This window comes from Salvelinus namaycush, chromosome 37 (assembly GCF_016432855.1).
Source record: "Salvelinus namaycush isolate Seneca chromosome 37, SaNama_1.0, whole genome shotgun sequence".
Classification (NCBI taxonomy): Eukaryota; Metazoa; Chordata; class Actinopteri; order Salmoniformes; family Salmonidae; genus Salvelinus; species Salvelinus namaycush.
The window spans coordinates 25933774-25944652 of NC_052343.1; positions in this window are offsets into that span (position 1 = coordinate 25933774).

Consider the following 10879-nt stretch of genomic DNA (forward strand, 5'->3'; position numbering starts at 1 on the left):
GAGGAGACTGCTCTTTCTCAAGGAGCTGGGCAAGGCATTGGTAAGACCTCAAATCCAGAGGAGGCAACATATCCCAAGGACCCCAGCTTCTGCAGCCATCGTGAGGACGATTCAGGAGGAGGATTCAGGAGGAGGACGCTGGTGCCCCATCCGCCTGACCCACAATACCGGAAGTAAGTGTGAGTGATGTTGTTGCATGTGTGTTTCTGACTCTCCTACCTTGGCCTGCTGTAACTAGATATGTGAGTGATGTGTGTCTGACTCTCCTTCCTTGGCCTGCTGTAACTAGATATGTGAGTGATGTGTGTCTGACTCTCCTTCCTTGGCCTGCTGTAACTAGATATGTGAGTGATGTGTGTCTGACTCTCCTTCCTTGGCCTGCTGTAACTAGATATGTGAGTGATGTGTGTCTGACTCTCCTTCCTTGGCCTGCTGTAACTAGATATGTGAGTGATGTGTGTCTGACTCTCCTTCCTTGGCCTGCTGTAACTAGATATGTGAGTGATGTGTGTCTGACTCTCCTTCCTTGGCCTGCTGTAACTAGATATGTGAGTGATGTGTGTTTCTGACTCTCCTACCTTGGCCTGCTGTAACTAGATATGTGAGTGATGTGTGTCTGACTCTCCTTCCTTGGCCTGCTGTAACTAGATATGTGAGTGATGTGTGTCTGACTCTCCTTCCTTGGCCTGCTGTAACTAGATATGTGAGTGATGTGTGTCTGACTCTCCTTCCTTGGCCTGCTGTAACTAGATATGTGAGTGATGTGTGTCTGACTCTCCTTCCTTGGCCTGCTGTAACTAGATATGTGAGTGATGTGTGTCTGACTCTCCTTCCTTGGCCTGCTGTAACTAGATATGTGAGTGATGTGTGTCTGACTCTCCTTCCTTGGCCTGCTGTAACTAGATATGTGAGTGATGTGTGTCTGACTCTCCTTCCTTGGCCTGCTGTAACTAGATATGTGAGTGATGTGTGTCTGACTCTCCTTCCTTGGCCTGCTGTAACTAGATATGTGAGTGATGTGTGTCTGACTCTCCTTCCTTGGCCTGCTGTAACTAGATATGTGAGTGATGTGTGTCTGACTCTCCTTCCTTGGCCTGCTGTAACTAGATATGTGAGTGAGATGTCAGTAAAATTCCTGAACTAAGTGTTTTCATCATTCTGGATTGCAGCCGGTAGCAACAAGAAGAAGTGCTGCGATGTGTGTATGGACCCAAGAAGGAAAGGAAAACACAGTATACATGCATCAAGTGCAATAAATACATTTGCAACACAGTAAAACTCTGTGGTGTGTAGATCGGACTTCATTTGTGTTCAATGGGACTCATTTATAATGTAAAATATGTCCTTCTAATTTGTTCAGTTCAAAGCAATAAGCATCAATAGAGAAACCTTAATTCATTTATTTGTTCAAGATTAACATCATTGAGGGGCGGAGCTAGCATGTTGGAGTGAACGGCTATGTATGAGAGGCTCCTGCAACTTTTTTACAAAACAATATAACAACCTACTTTACAGCACTTTTTACAACATAAGTCTCTTTCTAATACAATATTGTAACTTTCTATGTGTACATGCCAAGTAATAGGCGACCAAGGGGGCGGCAGGTAGCCTAGTGGTTAGAGCGTTGGACTAGTAACCGAAAAGTTGCAAGATCGAATCCCCGAGCTGACAAGGTAAAAATCTGTCGTTCTGCCCCTGAACAAGGCAGTTAACCCACTGTTCCTAGGCCGTCATTGAAAATAATAATTTGTTCTTAACTGACTTGCCTAGTTAAATAAAGGTGAAAAAAAAGACAAATCCTCATCAGAGGCCTCCTCCCCACCAAACAACGAGACAGAATTGGCGGAAGGCACAGGTAACAACGTGACACTTTCAGAACTTACCCGGACTCTGGGAGAACTACGTGTTGCTATAGCTGAGGATTTTAAGGCTACTATTGCTGAACTGGACACCAAGATCAAGAGCACCATTCGAATGGTTGCTTCGCAGGGCCAGAGTATTGTGGACCTTGAGAAGGCTTCTGAATTCATTGCTGGTAGGATCGACGAGTTGGAGTGCTATGCACGTCCTTGCAGGAGAATGTGCAAGGCTTTCTGTGAAAGGGGTTGACCTAGAGGGCCGATCCAGACCTCATAACCTTCGCATTGTTGGTCTGGCAGAGGGGGTAGAGGCTGGTTCTCGCCCCACTGACTTCTTCGCCAAGCTATTGAGGGATACAATGGGATCGGATGTTTTGGCTTCGGATCTGCAGCTGGACCGTGCACATCACGCTCTTGTCCCCGTGCCTGGACCAGGCCAACGTCCTCGCCCAGTAATCATCTGTTGTCACAGTTTCAAGACCAAGGATCTTATCCTGTGTGAGGCTCGAATGAGGGGTAACCTGTTACATAAAGGACATCCCTTCCGTGTCTATGAGGATTATGTGCCCTATGTGGCAAAGCATCACGCCGGCTACAGAGATATCATGACCAAACTCTACAAACTCCATCTTCGCCCAGCCTTGCTCTTCCCTGCCAGACTCAGAATTACCCCTCCTTCTGGTGAGAATATTTGGCTCTCCTCGGTTTTGGATGCAGAGAAGTTTATCCGGGAATATACACCAATCCCCCGTATGGGTTAGAGCGCCTTGTCATTGTGTGTTAGTCTGCTCATGGACTCGAATCCATACTGTGCCATAAAGGGTGAAACCTTATTAAACTGTCTCAGTAAGGGCTGCTTGAAGTTTTATGTCGCTCCCGTACATGTAAGACGCTGAGCCGGCCAATGGAGGGCGGTCAGAGCTTTCATTTAACTTTAATTTCACTTTCATTCTGGCTGGACGACTGACCTGTCGTTGGAGTTTAGAGCGATGCCTGTTTGAGTGGCTTTCCAGGTTTGATCATTGACACTTTCAGATGGATATACTTATATCCCCCATTTTTGTTTTGTTATTTATTTCTCATTATTCTTATTATCATACCATTTATTTACTGTTTGCAGCAGACTGGTGGTGATGCATGGGGCGGGGCAGATGTGGTGGCATCAGACACCTGGATATCATGTTGGTGTTTTGTGTCGTTCTGCTTTTGTCATAGCCGTGGGCCGCTCTCCCCATTAGGTTCCCACCAGCCTTCTGTGGTGTTTGTGTAGTTGTGTGTACATATAATTATTATTTGTACTTCATTTTTTTCTCTTAGAAATGTATTATTATTATGTATGTGTATATTTTAATTTAGATTATTATTTTGGGGTATACATGTTTGTGTAGATATGTATGTGTGTACATTGCGTGTGTGTGTATATATATATATATATATATATTTTTTTTTAATTGATTGGGGGGTACGTTTAATTTAGCAAAATCGTTGTTCCGATCTCCCAAACCACAATATGTAAATGTACTGCTGTCTATATCGATTGCTGACGTTTTATGTTTAGACCGGCATTGCTTAGCAATATAACCTTGCGCTGTTATATCTTGCTTATCTCAGGGATTGACACAGGATGACACTTAAGTGCACAATATGTTTACGTTGCAACTTATTCTGTTTTGGTTTATTAGATGCTAAATGAACACTTTATTTGCGGGAGCCTCCTCAGTTCAAATGTTAGTAGAAGTTCTAGGATAGTGAGAGGAACGTATAGTTGGGATTTCATTTTTGTTTTCTCTCTCGTTCGAGGTCGCGCCGTGCATTTTTGGCATCTGCCAGACAATGTGTTTATTTTTTACTCTATTTGTGTATGCCTGTTGAAGGTGGGTTGAGGGGGAGGGTATATGTTGGGGAAAGTTGGGGGACAGGGTGGAGAGTATGGGTGCTTGCTGCAGGGAGGGGTCGGTTGGATACTGCTCGGGTGTAGGTGCTACATATGCTGATCGTGATGGTTTGATGCGCTTTCTTACCTTTTTATTGAGTTACATGTTATACAGGCCACCATAGGAACTACAAACGAGAGGAGGGCGGGGCTTACATTTAATCCTGGAATGTCAACGGTTTAAACGAACCAATTAAGAGAGGCAAGGTCCTAGCCCACTTGAAAGCACTCTCATCTGATATTATATTTTTGCAAGAAACCCATCTGAAAAACAATTCTCATAGCAGACTTAAATGTAGGTGGGTGGGGCAAGTGTATCACTCTAACTTCTCTGCCAAAACGAGAGGCACAGCGATTCTGGTACGGAAAGGAATTCCCTTTCTACATAAAACCACTATTGCGGATAAAGAGGGTCGTCATGTGATCGTAATAGGAGAGATCCACTCTACTTCTGTAACTCTACTGAATATCTATGGGCCAAACATTGATGACCCCTCTTTTTTCAAAAGAGTCCTTGCCCTGATTCCAGATATCTCCCATACTAATTTGGTCATTGGAGGGGACCTTAACTGTGTGCTAGACCAATATTTGGATAGATCCTCTACCCGGCATACCCCTACCTCCTATTCAAGCAAATTCTTGAATACCTACATAAAAAAATCTAACTAATTTAATATTTGGAGGATCTCTAACCCAACAGGTAGGGAATATTCCTTTTACTCTCATATTCACAATGTTTATACCCGAATTGACTACTTTTTGGTTGATGCGAAATTACTCCCTTATACCTGTAATGTGAGGTATCATGATATTATAATCTCTGACCACAGTCCACTCACCTTCTCCCTGAGATTGGGTGACATCGTATCAAACGAGGGGGTCTGGAGGTTGAATCTTCAGCTCCTCACAGAACCAACATTCTGTGAACATCTTAAAGACCAAATTATATTTTTCTTTGATACCAATGACAACACAGAGGCTTCCCCAGCATTATTGTGGGAAACACTGAAGGCTTATCTGAGAGGCTGTATCATCTCCCTTCAGGCTGCCAGGAGTAGGCAAAACAGAGAAGAATTTGTAGAATTGGAAAGACAAATTCACTTACTGGATAGGGAAAATGCTAGCCATCCATCTATGGAGAAACATTAAAAAATTACCTCTTTAAAATTTTAATATAATCAAATTCTCTCAGCTAAAATTGCTAAATATTTTCTCTATGCCAAGCAAAAATATTTTGAATTTGGTGACAAACCACACAAATTACCTGCCAGACAACTTCGAAAAACTGAGAGTGACCGAATGATTCACAAAGTTAAATCTGCATCTGGGGAATTACTCTCTTCCCCCAAAGACATCAATGACAGATTCCGTCAGTTTTACGAGACTCTATATACACATCTATAGCAGATCCTAACCCCTTAATTATGCAACACTTTTTGGAGGACTAATCTCCCTGCCCTGAACCAGGAAGATTCCAACTTCCTGAATAAGAAAATATCTCTTGGAGAAATTCGAGAAACAATTAAATCTCTAAAGAGTGGCAAGACCCCGGGCCCAGATGGATACCCTGGTGAATTCTATAAAACATTCAGCAACATGCTTTCTCCCTACCTGCACAAAATGTTGGTTCAGGCCAATGAGGATGGAGCTCTCCCACCTACTTTGGATGACGCGTTCATTACAGTTATACATAAGAAGGGTAAAGACCCGGAAGAGGTAGGGTCATATTGACCAATATCTCTCCTTAATACAGACCAAAAGATTTTAGCTAAAACTCTGGCTAACAGGCGTAGCACTTTAGTGGGCAAATTGGTGCATTCGGACCAGACCGGTTTTATCCCTAACATAAACTCATTCTTCAGTCTCAGGCGCCTCTTCAACATTATGTATGCTCAGAGGTTACCCAACATGGACCTTGCCGTTATATCTCTTGACGCCGAAAAGGCCTTTGACCAAGTTGAGTGGTCCCATCTATTCAAGGTCCTACAGAAATGTAATATTGGAGATGGGTTCATAAATTGGATCCAGCTTTTATATAGGAACCCCTGTGCAAGAATACTCACTAACCAATCATTGTCGCCCCGAATGAACCTTTATAGAGGGACAAGGCAGGGTTGTGCGCTGTCGCCTCTACTCTTTGTTCTAATTATTGAACCTCTCGCTCAGGCAATCAGATCTCACGCAGCAATACACGGCTATAATACTAAAGATACTCGAAATAAGATTTCTCTATACGCAGATGAAATTCTCCTCTATGTAACAGAACTCCAATCTAGTATTCCAGCTATTCTTGATTTGATTAATTTGTTTGGTACCTTCTCGGGATACAGAATAAATTGGAACAAGAGTGAATTAATGCCCATAAGGTTGCAAAACACCTCTTGGTTAGAACTTCTTCCATTTAAGTTATCTTCAGAAAAATATACCTACCTAGGAATTGTAGTTACCAAACAATACTCCTCACTATTTAAAGAGAATTTCCCCTCTCTGATGCAAAAACTCAAGGCAAACATACAATTTTGGAGAACTCTCCCAATTTCTCTGCTCGGAAGAATTAATGCCATTAAAATGGTCTTCCGCCCACAACTGCTCTACCTATTCCAGAACATCCCAGTATTCATACCTAAGTCCTTTCATAAACAACTGGACTCAATTATCATTCCATTCATCTGGGATTATAAAACACACAGGATAGGTAAAAAACACCTCTGTAAATCCAAGATGGAAGGAGGATTGTCTCTTCCAAATGTTATATTTTACTATTGGGCCGCTAACCTCCATGCTGTTACGTTTTGTCTGGATGATGCACTTCCGTCCTCCAGTTTGCTTAGTATGGAGCGTGAGGATTGCCACCCCTTCTCTATTGGTGCTGTGATTTTCTCACATGTCAATTTGGAGATGTCACTTTATAAACAGCAAAAAAAGAAACTTCCCTTTTTCAGGACCCTGTCTTTCAAAGATAATTCATAAAAATCCAAATAACTTCACAGATCTTCATTGTAAAGGGTTTAAACACTGTTTCCCATGCTTGTTCAATGAACCATAAACCATTAATGAACATGCACCTGTGGAACGGTCGTTAAGACACTAACAGCTTACAGACGGTAGGCAATTAAGGTCACAGTTACAAAAACTTAGGACACTAAAGAGGCCTTTCTACTGACTCTGAAAAACACCAAAAGAAAGATGCCCAGGGTCCCTGCTCATCTGCGTGAAAGTGCTTTAGGCATGCTGCAAGGAGGCATGAGGACTGCAGATGTGGCCAGGGTAATACATTGTAATGTCCGTACCGTGAGACGCCTAAGACAGCGCTACAGGGAGACATGATGGACAGCTGATCGTCCTCGCAGTGGCAGACCAAGTGTAACAACACCTGCACAGGATCGGTACATCCGAACATCACACCTGTGGGACAGTTACAGGATGGCAACAACAACTGCTCGAGTTACACCAGGAACGCACAATCCCTCCATCAGTGCAATAGGCTGGACTGAGGGCTTGTAGGCCTGTTGTAAGGCAGGTCCTCACCAGACATCACCGGCAACAACGTCGCCTATGGGCACAAGCCCACCGTTGCTGGACCAGACAGGACTGGCAAAAAGTGCTCTTCACTGACGAGTCACGGTTTTGTCTCACCAGGGGTGATGGTTGGATTCACATTTATCATCGAAGGAATGAGCATTACAGGCCTGTACTCTGGAGCGGGATCGATTTGGAGGTGGAGGGTCCGTCATGGTCTGGGGCGGTGTGTCACATCATCATCGGACTGAGTTTGTTGTCATTGCAGGCAATCACAACGCGGTGCGTTACAGGGAAGACATCCTCCTCCCTCATGTGGTACCCTTCCTGCAGGCTCATCCTGACATGACCCTCCAGCATGACAATGCCACCAGCCATACTAATCGTTTTGTGCGTGATTTCCTGCAAGACAGGAATGTCAGTGTTCTGCCATGGCCAGCAAAGAGCCTTGGTCTCAATCCCATTGAGCACGTCTGGGACCTGTTGGATCGGAGGGTGAGGGCTAGGGTCCCCCAGAAAATGTTCGGGAACTTGCAGGTGCCTTGGTGGAAGAGTGGGGTAACATCTCACAGCAAGAACTGGCATATCTGGTGCAGTCCATGAGGAGGAGATGCACTGCAGTACTTAATGCAGCTATTGGCCACACCAGATACTGACTTACTTTTGATTTTGACCCCCCCCCCCTTTGTTCAGGGACACATTATTCCATTTCTGTGGATCTTGTTCAGTTTATGTCTCAGTTGTTGAATCTTGTTATGTTCACACAAATATTTACACATGTTAAGTTTGCTGAAAATAAACGCAGTTGGCAGTGAGGATGTTTCTTTTTTTGCTGAGTTTAGTAATAATCCTATTATACACAGCACAGCCCGAATGTCAGAGCTGCTAGGAGTACTGGGTGGATGGAGTCAAGCGCAGAGAGCAGGTTTCAAGAACGTGGATTTATTTTCCAATACACAGGGAAAACGATCATGCCCTAAAACACACAGGCGCATGAAAAGACGAGTCCAAAAACACCGGACTAAACTGTTCCGAGAAAATAACAAAATCCACATTACAAATCCAACACCAACATAACAGAATACAAGCCCGCACAACAGCCAGCGGGCTACCTGCCCTTAAATAGCCTACCCACCAAACTAAACTCAAAACAGGTGCACCCAATCAGCCCAAACTAACAGAAACAAAAAGAAAAGAATCGATGGCAGCTAGTAGGCCGGTGACGACGACCGCCGAGCGCCGCCCGAACAGGGAGAGGCACCATCCTCGGCGGGATTCGTGACAGTACCCCCCCTCTGATGCGCGGCTCCCGCAGCGCGCCGACCCCGGCTTCGAGGACGACCCGGAGGGCGAGGCGCAGGACAATCCGGGTGGCGACGGTGGAAATCAGCCAAGAGGGAAGGATCTAAAATGTCTCTCCCCGGTACCCAGCACCTCTCCTCCGGACCGTACCCCTCCCAGTCAACGAGGTACTGCAGGCCCCTCACCCGGCGTCTCGAGTCCAGAATAGCTCGTACAGCGTACGCCGGGGACCCCTCGATATCCAGAGGGGGCGGAGGGACCTCCGGTACCTCACCTTCCTGAAGGGGACCAGCTACCACCGGCCTGAGGAGAGACACATGAAACGAGGGGTTAATGCGATAGTAAGAAGGGAGTTGTAATCTATAACACACCTCGTTTATCCTCCTCAGGACTTTAAATGGCCCCACACACTGCGGCCCCAGCTTCCGGCAGGGCAGGCGGAGGGGCAGGTTTCGGGTCGAGAGCCAGACCCTGTCCCCTGGTGCGAACACAGGGGCCTCACTGCGGTGGCGGTCAGCGCTCCTCTTCTGCCGCTCACTGGCATGCCTGAGAGAGGCCTGGACTGCCCGCCAGGTCTCTTTAGAGCGCTGTACCCACTCCTCCACCGCAGGAGCTTCGGTCTGGCTCTGATGCCACGGAGCCAGGACCGGCTGGTACCCCAATACGCATTCAAATGGCGACATGTTAGTTGAGGAGTGGCGGAGTGAGTTCTGGGCCAACTCTGCCCACGGGACGTACCTTGCCCATTCTCCTGGCCGGTCCTGGCAATACGACCTCAGAAACCTACCCACTTCCTGGTTCACTCTTTCCACCTGCCCATTACTTTCGGGGTGATACCCAGAGGTAAGGCTGACCGAGACCCCCAGACGCTCCATAAACGCCCTCCATACCCGGGACGTGAACTGGGGACCTCGATCAGATACGATGTCCTCCGGCACCCCGTAGTGCCGGAAGACGTGGGTAAATAGAGCCTCCGCAGTCTGTAGGGCCGTAGGGAGACCAGGCAATGGAAGGAGACGACAGGACTTAGAAAACCGATCCACAACGACCAAAACGGTAGTGTTCCCCTGAGACGGGGGAAGATCAGTCAGGAAATCTACCGATAAATGAGACCATGGCCGTTGTGGAACCGGGAGGGGTTGTAACTTCCCTCTAGGCAGGTGCCTAGGAGCCTTACTCTGTGCGCATACCGAGCAGGAAGAGACATAGAGTCTCACGTCCTTAGCCAAGGTGGGCCACCAGTATTTCCCCCTAAGACCCCGCACTGTCCTCTCAATCCCCGGATGACCCGAAGAAGGTAGTGTATGAGCCCACCGAATCAATCGATCACGAACACCAAGCGGTACGTACCTAAGGCCAGTCGGACACTGGGACGGCACAGGTTCTACCCTCAACGCCCGCTCGATGTCCGCGTCCAACTCCCATACCACCGGGGCCACCAGACACGAGGCTGGAAGAATGGGAGTCGGATCGATGGGCCGGTCATCCGTGTCATAGAGACGAGACAGCGCGTCGGCCTTAGTGTTGAGGGAACCTGGTCGGTAAGAGATCGTAAATCTAAAACGAGTAAAGAACATGGCCCACCTAGCTTGACGCGGATTCAGTCTCTTCGCCTCTCGGATATACTCCAGATTGCGGTGGTCAGTCCAGATGAGAAAAGGGTATTTAGCCCCCTCAAGCCAGTGTCTCCACACCTTCAGGGCTTTTACCATAGCTAGTAACTCCCGGTCCCCCACATCATAGTTCCGCTCCGCCGGCTCCAGCTTCTTAGAAAAGAAAGCACAGGGACGGAGCTTCGGTGGTGTGCCCGAGCGCTGTGATAGCACGGCTCCAACACCAGCCTCGGACGCATCCACCTCCACTATGAACGCTAACGAAGGGTCCGGATGCGCCAACACTGGAGCCTCAGTAAACCTTGCCTTCAACTGGTTGAAGGCTCCATCTGCCTCGGCCGACCACCGTAGACGCACCGGGCCCCCCTTCAGCAGTGAGGTAATGGGTGCCGCCACTTGGCCAAAACCCCGGATAAACCTCCGGTAGTAATTGGCAAACCCTAAAAACCGCTGCACCTCCTTTACCGTGGTTGGAGTCGGCCAATTACGCACGGCGTTAACGCGGTCACACTCCATCATCACCCCCGAGGTGGAAATGCGATAACCCAGGAAGGAAACGGCTGGTTTGGAGAACACACATTTCTCAGCCTTGACGTACAGGTCATGCTCCAGCAGTCGCCTAAGCACCCTGCGCACCAGGGAGACATGCGCGG